This window comes from Centruroides sculpturatus, unplaced genomic scaffold (assembly GCF_000671375.1).
Source record: "Centruroides sculpturatus isolate CEXI.00-Female unplaced genomic scaffold, Cexi_2.0 scaffold113, whole genome shotgun sequence".
NCBI lineage: Eukaryota > Metazoa > Arthropoda > Arachnida > Scorpiones > Buthidae > Centruroides > Centruroides sculpturatus.
In genome coordinates this window covers 152,118-162,362 of record NW_019385770.1, presented here as the reverse complement: position 1 = coordinate 162,362, position 10,245 = coordinate 152,118, and the positions used below count along the sequence as shown (strand labels likewise).

The 10,245-nt window shown below is 31.4% G+C and overlaps 1 long non-coding RNA gene across 1 annotated transcript in view; it reads left to right on the top strand.

The window, feature by feature from the left end:
* LOC111641968 overlaps positions 1–8,224 on the top strand; it is an 11,046-nt gene extending 2,822 nt beyond the window's left edge. Inside the window, exons 2-3 of the long non-coding RNA XR_002759502.1 lie at positions 7,492–7,557; positions 8,164–8,224. This is a non-coding gene — a long non-coding RNA (uncharacterized LOC111641968). The remainder of the gene's footprint in view (positions 1–7,491; positions 7,558–8,163) is intronic.
* Positions 8,225–10,245: the final 2,021 nt, after the last annotated feature.

The following is a 10,245-nucleotide window of genomic DNA, read 5'->3' as shown; positions in this document are numbered from 1 at the left end:
CCCCCCCGCGTTGGAATTTCGAAAAATCCTTTCTTAGTGTGCGTTTCCATGACGTACCCTAACTGTGTACCAAATTTCACCTCTTTAGGTTAAGCGGTTTGCTCTGGGCGATGATGAATCAGTGAATGAATGAATGAGTCAGTCAGGACAAGCAATTTTATATATTTAGATTGTTATTTAGGCTCAGGGGCTATTCGGATCTTACATTTTTGATAAACTTGTGTTCCTGAAATAATTAATACATATAAAAATTCTGAAAACACTTTTTAAATGCAGGAAGTTGTAGATTGTTTTATTTACTTTTTATACACAATAGGTTATAATAAAATGCACAATAATGTTCTATTTTATCTTGTATAATATGAAAATAATAATTTTATAAGATAAATTTAAGTGGATATCTATTGTAAAGTTTTCTTACATATGTATGCTGAAATTTGTCATTTGTAAACGTACAGTACGTAGCCATTTCTTGAAATTCTATCACATCCATTAATAGACTACTTGATGGGCTTCTGGAAATGCTAATCTGGTTTTTTTGAGATAGTGAAAAGAGTGTATATTTCGTCATATATGTAAGCATGCATCTCGTGTAACATTTAACAATTTATTACAGCATGGAGTAACAGATAGCGACGAAATTTTTCATTACTCTGTATTTTGTATTCTAATATGACATCTAGCTTACACTAGAAGATTTATATAGTTAATCTAGGCCTCCTATCACTGATCTTTACACATCTGTACTCCACTTTTATCTAACTACCTTCTCGAGTTCGAATAAAGATAGGCAGACAAACAAACAGTTAGACGACAATCGAAATTTAATTAATCTACAATTTTTTTCAAATTGTAACCCAATAATTTTTCTATTAACGACAATATACTTTCCACATAGTTTATACAATTTCTTTCACAAATATAAGCAATTTATTTTCGCATAAAAACAATTATTTTCACATTTTTTGCAGGATTTTTTTTATTTAAACAATTTGTATGAAGTATTTCAGGGGTTAGAGTTTTTTCTGTAATATCAAACACGATAGCACAATTCTCGAGAACGAATGTTAATAGAAATAAACAAAGTCATATCAACTCGTTTAGTGTTGATGCATTTGTATCAATTACCAATGTATATGCGCAGTTTTAAATAACCTTTACTCTTGAATATACTGTCTGGAAACACGAATTTCGACACGTAACCAATATGAAGTCATCCACGACTATTGATAAAGTATAATTACTCTGCACTCATTTTCTCGATCCGAGATTTATCCTCGAAGGTGAGCATTATAAATTTAATTAGTAAAGGTATGTTGTTGCAGTATTGTACATTTGAAACATCGGTTCCAAACCTAAAGTTATGTTATTTCAATTGAAAACTTTCCTCCGACAAGTGTTAGATAGATGACAGGCACGACTCTATTGGTAGAGGAAAAGTATGATGTACACGGGCAAGTGACTACTAATTTGAGGTGGAGAGCAAATACTTTAAATTAAATAAATTAAAATTGCAGCCCAGCATTGTGACGATGCCACAATAAATAACTGCTCGTTTTATATTGTTTTTAAAAAACTAATTTTGCGTTATTTTAACTTGAAATATTAGCAATTTTATAAATTAATTTATTAAGTTTATCTGAATTAAAAAAATTTAAATTAATAATTTTTTTTATTAATTTTATTTTAATTTTATAAATATTAACTACATTTCCTGTATACCGAATTGTGGGTTATTTCCCTTTCTGAAAAGGATGTCTGTAAGCGTGCTGAATTGATATAATCTTTCAATTATAGCCTAAATAATTTTCAAACATCAGTTTGTTTATAATACATGATATTTATTTCGTCTTTGTCCTTAATTATTTATATTATACTTCTGTTGACTTTGTACCTTTTTTTGAATTAGAACTTGCTACACTGAGAAAAGAAAACTTGTGTCTATTAGTGTAACAAGTCTTAGGTCACAAGAAGGTACTGTACAAAGTTAACAGAAGTATAATATATTTAAATAATATTTGTTTGGTGACTTACCAAACGTTTCGTCATCGTGCATCCCCTTCGAGAAAAGGTCAGTTTAGATAAAAACACTGCTGTCTTATCTTTGTATTTCTTAAATCTCAAACTCGACAAATACAGGACTTATCACACAGGATACGTATCACTTATTGAAAAGATTGTAGAAAAATTAATCACTCTGAATTGTCGTTCGATGTTATTTTAGGTTCGTGTTTGCTGTTGTTCATTATGATCTCTTAAATATTTTTAAAGCGCGTGGTACTGTACGATATAACCACTTTTAGTAAATAATATTCACATAAAGCAAATGAAACTTTCGAACAATGTATTTTTATCGTTGATTATTCTGAAGTAATGAAAATAAAAGTATCTATAATACTTCTGTCCTGTCCCGGGCTTAGCAAATGAAAATGTATACTTGTCATATTATAAGTGACAATCGAAGTTTTTAATCTTTAGTAGTTTCAAAGAAATATTACGTTATCGAGCAGTTAAAAATAACATTCTTGATATTTCAAAATCTGTTTGCATACTTTTCTGTCTTTCAACGCTTAATAGAGAAGTTGCGGCAGCACCCTCTCTATCATCTTCAGTGTTTTTTTTCTTTCCTGGTTTCCCTTACTTTTAAAAAACATCTGGACGTATCCAAAAAAAATTTTATCTAATGCTCCAATTACTATGGCATTCAAATTAGTTATGTAAGCGTCAGTTCATTTGTTATACAACACGAAAAATGTAAGTGACATTTAATTGTTAGGGAATTTGATTGTTAGAGGATGCCAAAAAATGTCTGGGCTTATTACCCAAATATTTTTTGGAATAATTTATCTTTCGTTCTATATTCAATAGTGCTTTTTGCCGTAGCTGTTTGTTTGTATACTTCCGCTCGTTCGTAATCAGACCGAACTACACAAACAAGAATGTATTTCGTTTATTGATTCGATAACCGTTAAATTTGCATAAAAACGCGAAAAACCAACGAAGGGCTACTCGGTGAATTTTAGTTCGTGAAAAATACTAAAACATTACTAAATATGTCATTAAGTGCTTTAACAGAATAGTACCAGACAAGAGAATACCTCTATGCGTAATCGCAAAAAAGTTAAATAATTGGAGATAACGTACATTAAATAAACATCAAACGGCAATTAAACGCCTTAAATTCTATTAAATAAAATTAATATCATTACATGGCAAAAAAACAAAGCTTATTAATTGGTCCCTTCAAAACAGTTGTTGAAGTTTGTAGTTAGACAACACAAACTCTTCTATCTCCTGTTGGAAACAGTTCTGTAACCCTACCAAGTGTTGCTTTGAAAAAGGCTAATTATTTTCTGGGGGGTAGAATTACATCATTCACTATCAGACCTTGCTTGACTCTATACCATTTTGTTCTTTGTTGCAAATGTAATAAACAATACATTGGCTACCACTTCTAAAATGTTTGGAAAATATCTCCGTATACTTTCTTCTGTCGTTAAAACTCATAACTCCTAGAGTAACTTCTTCAGTTATTCAAATTAATGAAGATTCTATAAGGGAATGTGCATATAAGGAGAGTGTTGATATAGCTGCTGGATTATTTGACAATTGCCCTAACGTATGAAAATTAAGGCAAGCATACAATTGAGTAACAATCGTGGGAAATTCTTCGTAAGTCAATGCTTGAATTCTCTTTCTTGTTATGGTGATGTTCTATTGACCAATCTGCCATTTCACACAGCCATCCAAAACTGAGAAGCGGAAAGCTGATTGAAGGTGCATTTTATATTTTGTGTAAACAGTTACCTGAGCACGATGTCAGATTTACGAAATTCATAAAATTTTCTAGTTCTCTGCTGGCAGATAACAATTTTTTCCTGCAATTTGAAAAAATTGTAGTCCTATAAATTCTTACTGTTGTGTGTCTGCTGTCTGTTCGTCTGTTTTTCCTTAATCTTAAGAATAGAGTAAAATACATGAAAGCGAGAACAGATATGGAAACTGTAGGAGTAGGAAAGTTGGAATAACTGTAAAAGAACTTCCCATGAAAAAAGGAAGTTATATTATTTTAATTCGTAAACTTCCCCGAGCAGTGTTAGATAGATGACCGGCACGTCTCTATCGTTAAAAAAGTATGATGTACGGGGCGAGTTATTATTATTTTCAAGTGAATAAACTTTCAAAATAATTTTTCTTTATTTTTTAGTTCCATAATCTAACCTAACCTAACTTAACCAAAATTCTTATTGCCATTTCATTTTCTACTGCATCGAGAGCAGCATTTAGATCTTTAGTATATTGGTGAAGATCTAATCTTCGCTTGTCCTGAATTAAGATAATGCTTGGAATTTTGTCAATTATACTATAGTTATAAACATAGTATTAATTCAAATTTCAATAATTTAAAACACATTTATTATATCTAATTTATTGTTTTATGATTTATTACCTTTAATTTCTTTACAGCTATATTCGTAATCATGCACGAAAATTGTCAGAAAAATTTCAATCGCCATCTCAAGATTGTGTACACTTTGATTTTCTTACAACTTGCTGCTCTTGGTATTTTACTTTATTCTTTTTATATCCGGCATTATCACGATGTGGACTTACAACAGACAGGCAAATTGTCCGGAAAGAAATTAGAATGTTACTTCGATAACAATGTCCACTCGGGTATTGATATTAAATGTCTGACTGGTGAAAATGTCAGAGTAAGTGATATATTTTCTGCATTGTATTTTGACCAGTGTAAATATAAACAGAAACACTTCACAGATATTGATACTATGACAATTTATAAATAGATTTTAATTAGAATTTAAATTATATATATTCGCATTTATCTAATTTTTCAGGNATTCTAATAGTTGTTTGTTGTAAAATAAGTTGTTTGTGTCTTTTAACATAATTTTTAAATGAAGATAATGTATACAATGATGATTCGGAAAAGTTAGTAGAAATCAACAAAGCAATAGTTCAACTGACAGATCCATTTTACAGGAATTTAAAAAAAAAGATATATTAGAAAACTGAAATTGATCATTAAGAAAGAAAGAACAAGATTAGCTAAAGACGACTTTTCAGCGTCATTCTTTGGGAAGTCCCGATAAAGATCAAAGAGGTTTTAAAACAAGGCGAAACTTTGTTTCTGAAAATTCAAATTCTTGGATAACCTCGATTTAAGATATTAAAAGAAGGATCGCTGGGCTCCATTCATTAGAAAAAAAAATACGTTAGATGAAAAACTGTCATTAAAAAACAGTAGGTTAAAGAAAAGGAAACAGTACAAACATGGACATCAAACTTACTAAAAATTGGCTAAGGAAAAACGATTTGGTGCAACAAGGGCAAACAAAAGCAAGACGTTGGTTAACATCAGAAGACAGACTTATAACAAATTTGGCTTCGGAGGATTACATTTGAAATACAGAGTGCGAACGGGATGACAGAAAAATTATCGAGAACATCAATAAAAGAGTCAAAAAACTTAAAAGTACAAGAATCACTACTTACTGTGTTACCTTTCCTTAGAAATTGTCAGGAGTCCAAGGCATGGAATGCCTAGATTATTTGCGTTTGCCAAAACCCACAAGGAAGGTCAAGATCTAAATCTTACAGTAGAAAAGTGCAGATGACAAAATTTTATCTTGTAAAAACGGTTACATAAATTTTTCACCTCTCAGCTCGAGTACAGTCCATTGGTGGCACTGTATCCTGAAGTTGTGGTTAAAGAAATACAAGATCTAATGTTAATGTACGATGAGATAGGGACCGAATTAAACTGGAAAAGCTTGTATCTTATTAAAACGAATCCTGCATGGAAGCATTTTTAGAATTTATGCTCAGCAAGAACCCGGATTTAATTCATTACAATAATGAGGTAATAGAGCTGGCTAGTGTGGTATGTTATGAATCATGTTTCAGCTTTAATGGCTAGCCGTACAGGCAAAAAAAAAGTCTCAATAAGAAATCCGGTGTCAGGAATGTTATGTGAACTGGTAGTAAAAAAACTAGAAGAAAGTATTTTTTGTGATTTCAAAAAGGATATAGTATATTTTAAAAGATATATAGACGATGTCTTTGTACTATGGAACATTGACCAATAAATCAATGCGTTTATTGGTAAGATTAGTATTAACAATGACGTCCTTAATAGAAAGGTTCTTCAAGGATACATTTTTTAGACATAAATATTGAATTTAAAAAATGGCATTTGGTAACTAGTGTGTACGTCAAACCGGCGCAAAGAGCACTTTACATTTCATTACACTCGAATGATCCTTATCGATATAAACTGGCTGCCTTCCGAGCTCTCATTAGAAGGGCCTTTCTGTAAAAAATAGTTACGCCCACAGTCCGAAAACAGATTATTAACAAAACAGATTTTTGATTTCAAGTCTTGTTTAATTTTAGCCTGTAGATTTTAGCTATTACAAACTGGATAAAAGAAATAAATAAACTGTAAAATACTTTTTAAATGTTAAGAATGAAAAACAGGAAGTGTTTAATGTTGTATTTTGAATTACTTCTACATTTTTAAACCTGACTAGTTTTTTATTTTATTTATAGTGCTTATAATTAAAAGTATATTTTAGAAGAGTACACTAAAATATTAATTGACGATAAGTAACAAAGAATAGAGGCGCAAACTTCTGTGAGACAGAGGTACGCTATAAGGATTATAAATTTTCGTGTCGAATCGATATTTGGGTCAATAGCCAATTACAACTTACAGGAGTTGGGCCAACTTCAGGCAAGAAAAAGTAGGTCCATCTAACTACTGAGCTTTGAGTTTAGCTCTTTTGTCAGTGTGTCATTGATTGTTGCAGTACACTGTTTATTATGTAACTGGCTAGAGGTTCAACCGTCTCCGTTAAAAATGATCCCTTGACTGGTTCGAAAGAGCCATTGTGTTCTCGGAACCAATGTTCAACACATTCCTCAAGTTTTTCGTCTTCAGTACCCTAATTCTGATTTTAGGTACCAACCTATTTTTGTGGTACCTGTCGCTCAAGCCTGAAGCGACGAATGACAGTAAGAGTAAACTGTGACCGGCTCCGGATCCAGATGTTTAGGATCTACTGGGACACCCCCGAACAGGCCACTAGTACTTACTGAAAAACGACGTTTCCTCGTTTAATCTGGTTAATCGCTATACACTAAAACTATACCAGAAAAAACGCAACACGTGGCACCTACTTGGCATCCATCAGTGTAAATCTGGACACTTCTAAATGTCAGTTTCACCATCATTTTAATTCCGCCCAATCCTTTAGCCCTAATGAAATTCAGTATTTCCTATTGACAACCCAATTTAACGACTGTATACGAGTACATATACTTCCAGTGATTACCCGCTATACCCTCTACTGTTGTCCAGTAGAAGATTCGTTTAATAGCACTAACTGTATATTTAATTTATTTACTTACGTGCTACGTGTACAGTTTTATGCAGTTTATACATACTAAAAAATCAATTTGTTACAGGAGAAAAGGGACAGAAAGGGGAGAGAGGCGATTTTCAACGACCGATAGAAAACGTTCCAATAAAAGGTAATAAATTAGTAAGAATTAGTTTTAAGAGTAGGGATGAATTTTTTAAGAGGAATTGTAAATTGTCAAGTGAAATCGTCATTAAGTCGGATCCTACTGAAGATACATACATCCTCCACCATCTCCCATGCATACAGAAATTACTCCGAACTTTTTCGCATTTCTCGACGTTGCAAGGTGTCTTAAGTCTAAAAATGTAAAACGTTGGGGTCAATTTTTGACCGATCCTCAAAATTTCCTTCTGTTATACAGTATATAACAGCCGGAAATGTAATGAAAAGGAAAAGTATATGAATGTTGTGAAATTTTACTTTCAGAATATTTTTTATATATCAGCCAGTTCAATTGTATTACAATATTATATACAAAGTTATTTAAAATTTTACATAGCGATGATGTGTTTGCTTTATAATTCTAATATTTATAGTAGTATATAGAAATGTTTTCTGTTCACTAACAAAAACCTTTTGTTAACTAGTCTAACGTTGCTTATAAAACGTAACGTTAAGCGTCACAAGTGTCATTTTTTCGGATAGTTTGTAACGATAGTATTATAAAAATTCGAATGACAGTATGCATTAAATAAATGACATTTTTTATTTTCAGATTGTGTATTTGAGAAAATTGAAAATCTACAAACTTTTCAAATGCCAGAGAATTTTAGGGGTAAACATTTCATTTTTATGATGGATCCACTTCAAGAGGAAACCGAAAAAGAATTTACTATTTTCGTAAGATATTTATTTCCAAATGATGACACTGTCACAGAATATCGATTAAATACAAAAAACGAATATAAATTTGTCAAGAATTATACTATAGACGAAAATATTGACTTTTTCGGCACTGTTTACAATAGAAGCTATTTCAGTCGATATAAAAAAGAATGGAAAATTGCGAAATACAATTTCGAGACAAACGAATTGTCGTCAAGAAATGTGACTGCTGACTTTTTTCAAACAAGTCGATTTTTCTCTTTTGCATACTTTTTTACAGAGGAAAACTACCTTTGGGCAATGTACGAAACACAGTATTCTGATTCGAAAATATATTACCACCTGTTAAAAATAGATCCACGGAGTTTAAAAATTGTCTTCAACAAGTCTGTAAATTTTAGCAAATGCAGAGAAATAAATTTATTCATTACATTTGGCAGGATTTACTGCGTCAACATCAAGAAGCAGAAAATTGATTTATTGCTGGATATATACGAAAGGAAAAATCGAAAAATTACCTTAAATTTACCAACAACTAATTTGGATTTAGATTTTAATTGTNTGTCATTAAGTGCTTTAACAGAATAGTACCAGACAAGAGAATACCTCTATGCGTAATCGCAAAAAAGTTAAATAATTGGAGATAACGTACATTAAATAAACATCAAACGGCAATTAAACGCCTTAAATTCTATTAAATAAAATTAATATCATTACATGGCAAAAAAACAAAGCTTATTAATTGGTCCCTTCAAAACAGTTGTTGAAGTTTGTAGTTAGACAACACAAACTCTTCTATCTCCTGTTGGAAACAGTTCTGTAACCCTACCAAGTGTTGCTTTGAAAAAGGCTAATTATTTTCTGGGGGGTAGAATTACATCATTCACTATCAGACCTTGCTTGACTCTATACCATTTTGTTCTTTGTTGCAAATGTAATAAACAATACATTGGCTACCACTTCTAAAATGTTTGGAAAATATCTCCGTATACTTTCTTCTGTCGTTAAAACTCATAACTCCTAGAGTAACTTCTTCAGTTATTCAAATTAATGAAGATTCTATAAGGGAATGTGCATATAAGGAGAGTGTTGATATAGCTGCTGGATTATTTGACAATTGCCCTAACGTATGAAAATTAAGGCAAGCATACAATTGAGTAACAATCGTGGGAAATTCTTCGTAAGTCAATGCTTGAATTCTCTTTCTTGTTATGGTGATGTTCTATTGACCAATCTGCCATTTCACACAGCCATCCAAAACTGAGAAGCGGAAAGCTGATTGAAGGTGCATTTTATATTTTGTGTAAACAGTTACCTGAGCACGATGTCAGATTTACGAAATTCATAAAATTTTCTAGTTCTCTGCTGGCAGATAACAATTTTTTCCTGCAATTTGAAAAAATTGTAGTCCTATAAATTCTTACTGTTGTGTGTCTGCTGTCTGTTCGTCTGTTTTTCCTTAATCTTAAGAATAGAGTAAAATACATGAAAGCGAGAACAGATATGGAAACTGTAGGAGTAGGAAAGTTGGAATAACTGTAAAAGAACTTCCCATGAAAAAAGGAAGTTATATTATTTTAATTCGTAAACTTCCCCGAGCAGTGTTAGATAGATGACCGGCACGTCTCTATCGTTAAAAAAGTATGATGTACGGGGCGAGTTATTATTATTTTCAAGTGAATAAACTTTCAAAATAATTTTTCTTTATTTTTTAGTTCCATAATCTAACCTAACCTAACTTAACCAAAATTCTTATTGCCATTTCATTTTCTACTGCATCGAGAGCAGCATTTAGATCTTTAGTATATTGGTGAAGATCTAATCTTCGCTTGTCCTGAATTAAGATAATGCTTGGAATTTTGTCAATTATACTATAGTTATAAACATAGTATTAATTCAAATTTCAATAATTTAAAACACATTTATTATATCTAATTTATTGTTTTATGATTTATTACCTTTAATTTCTTTA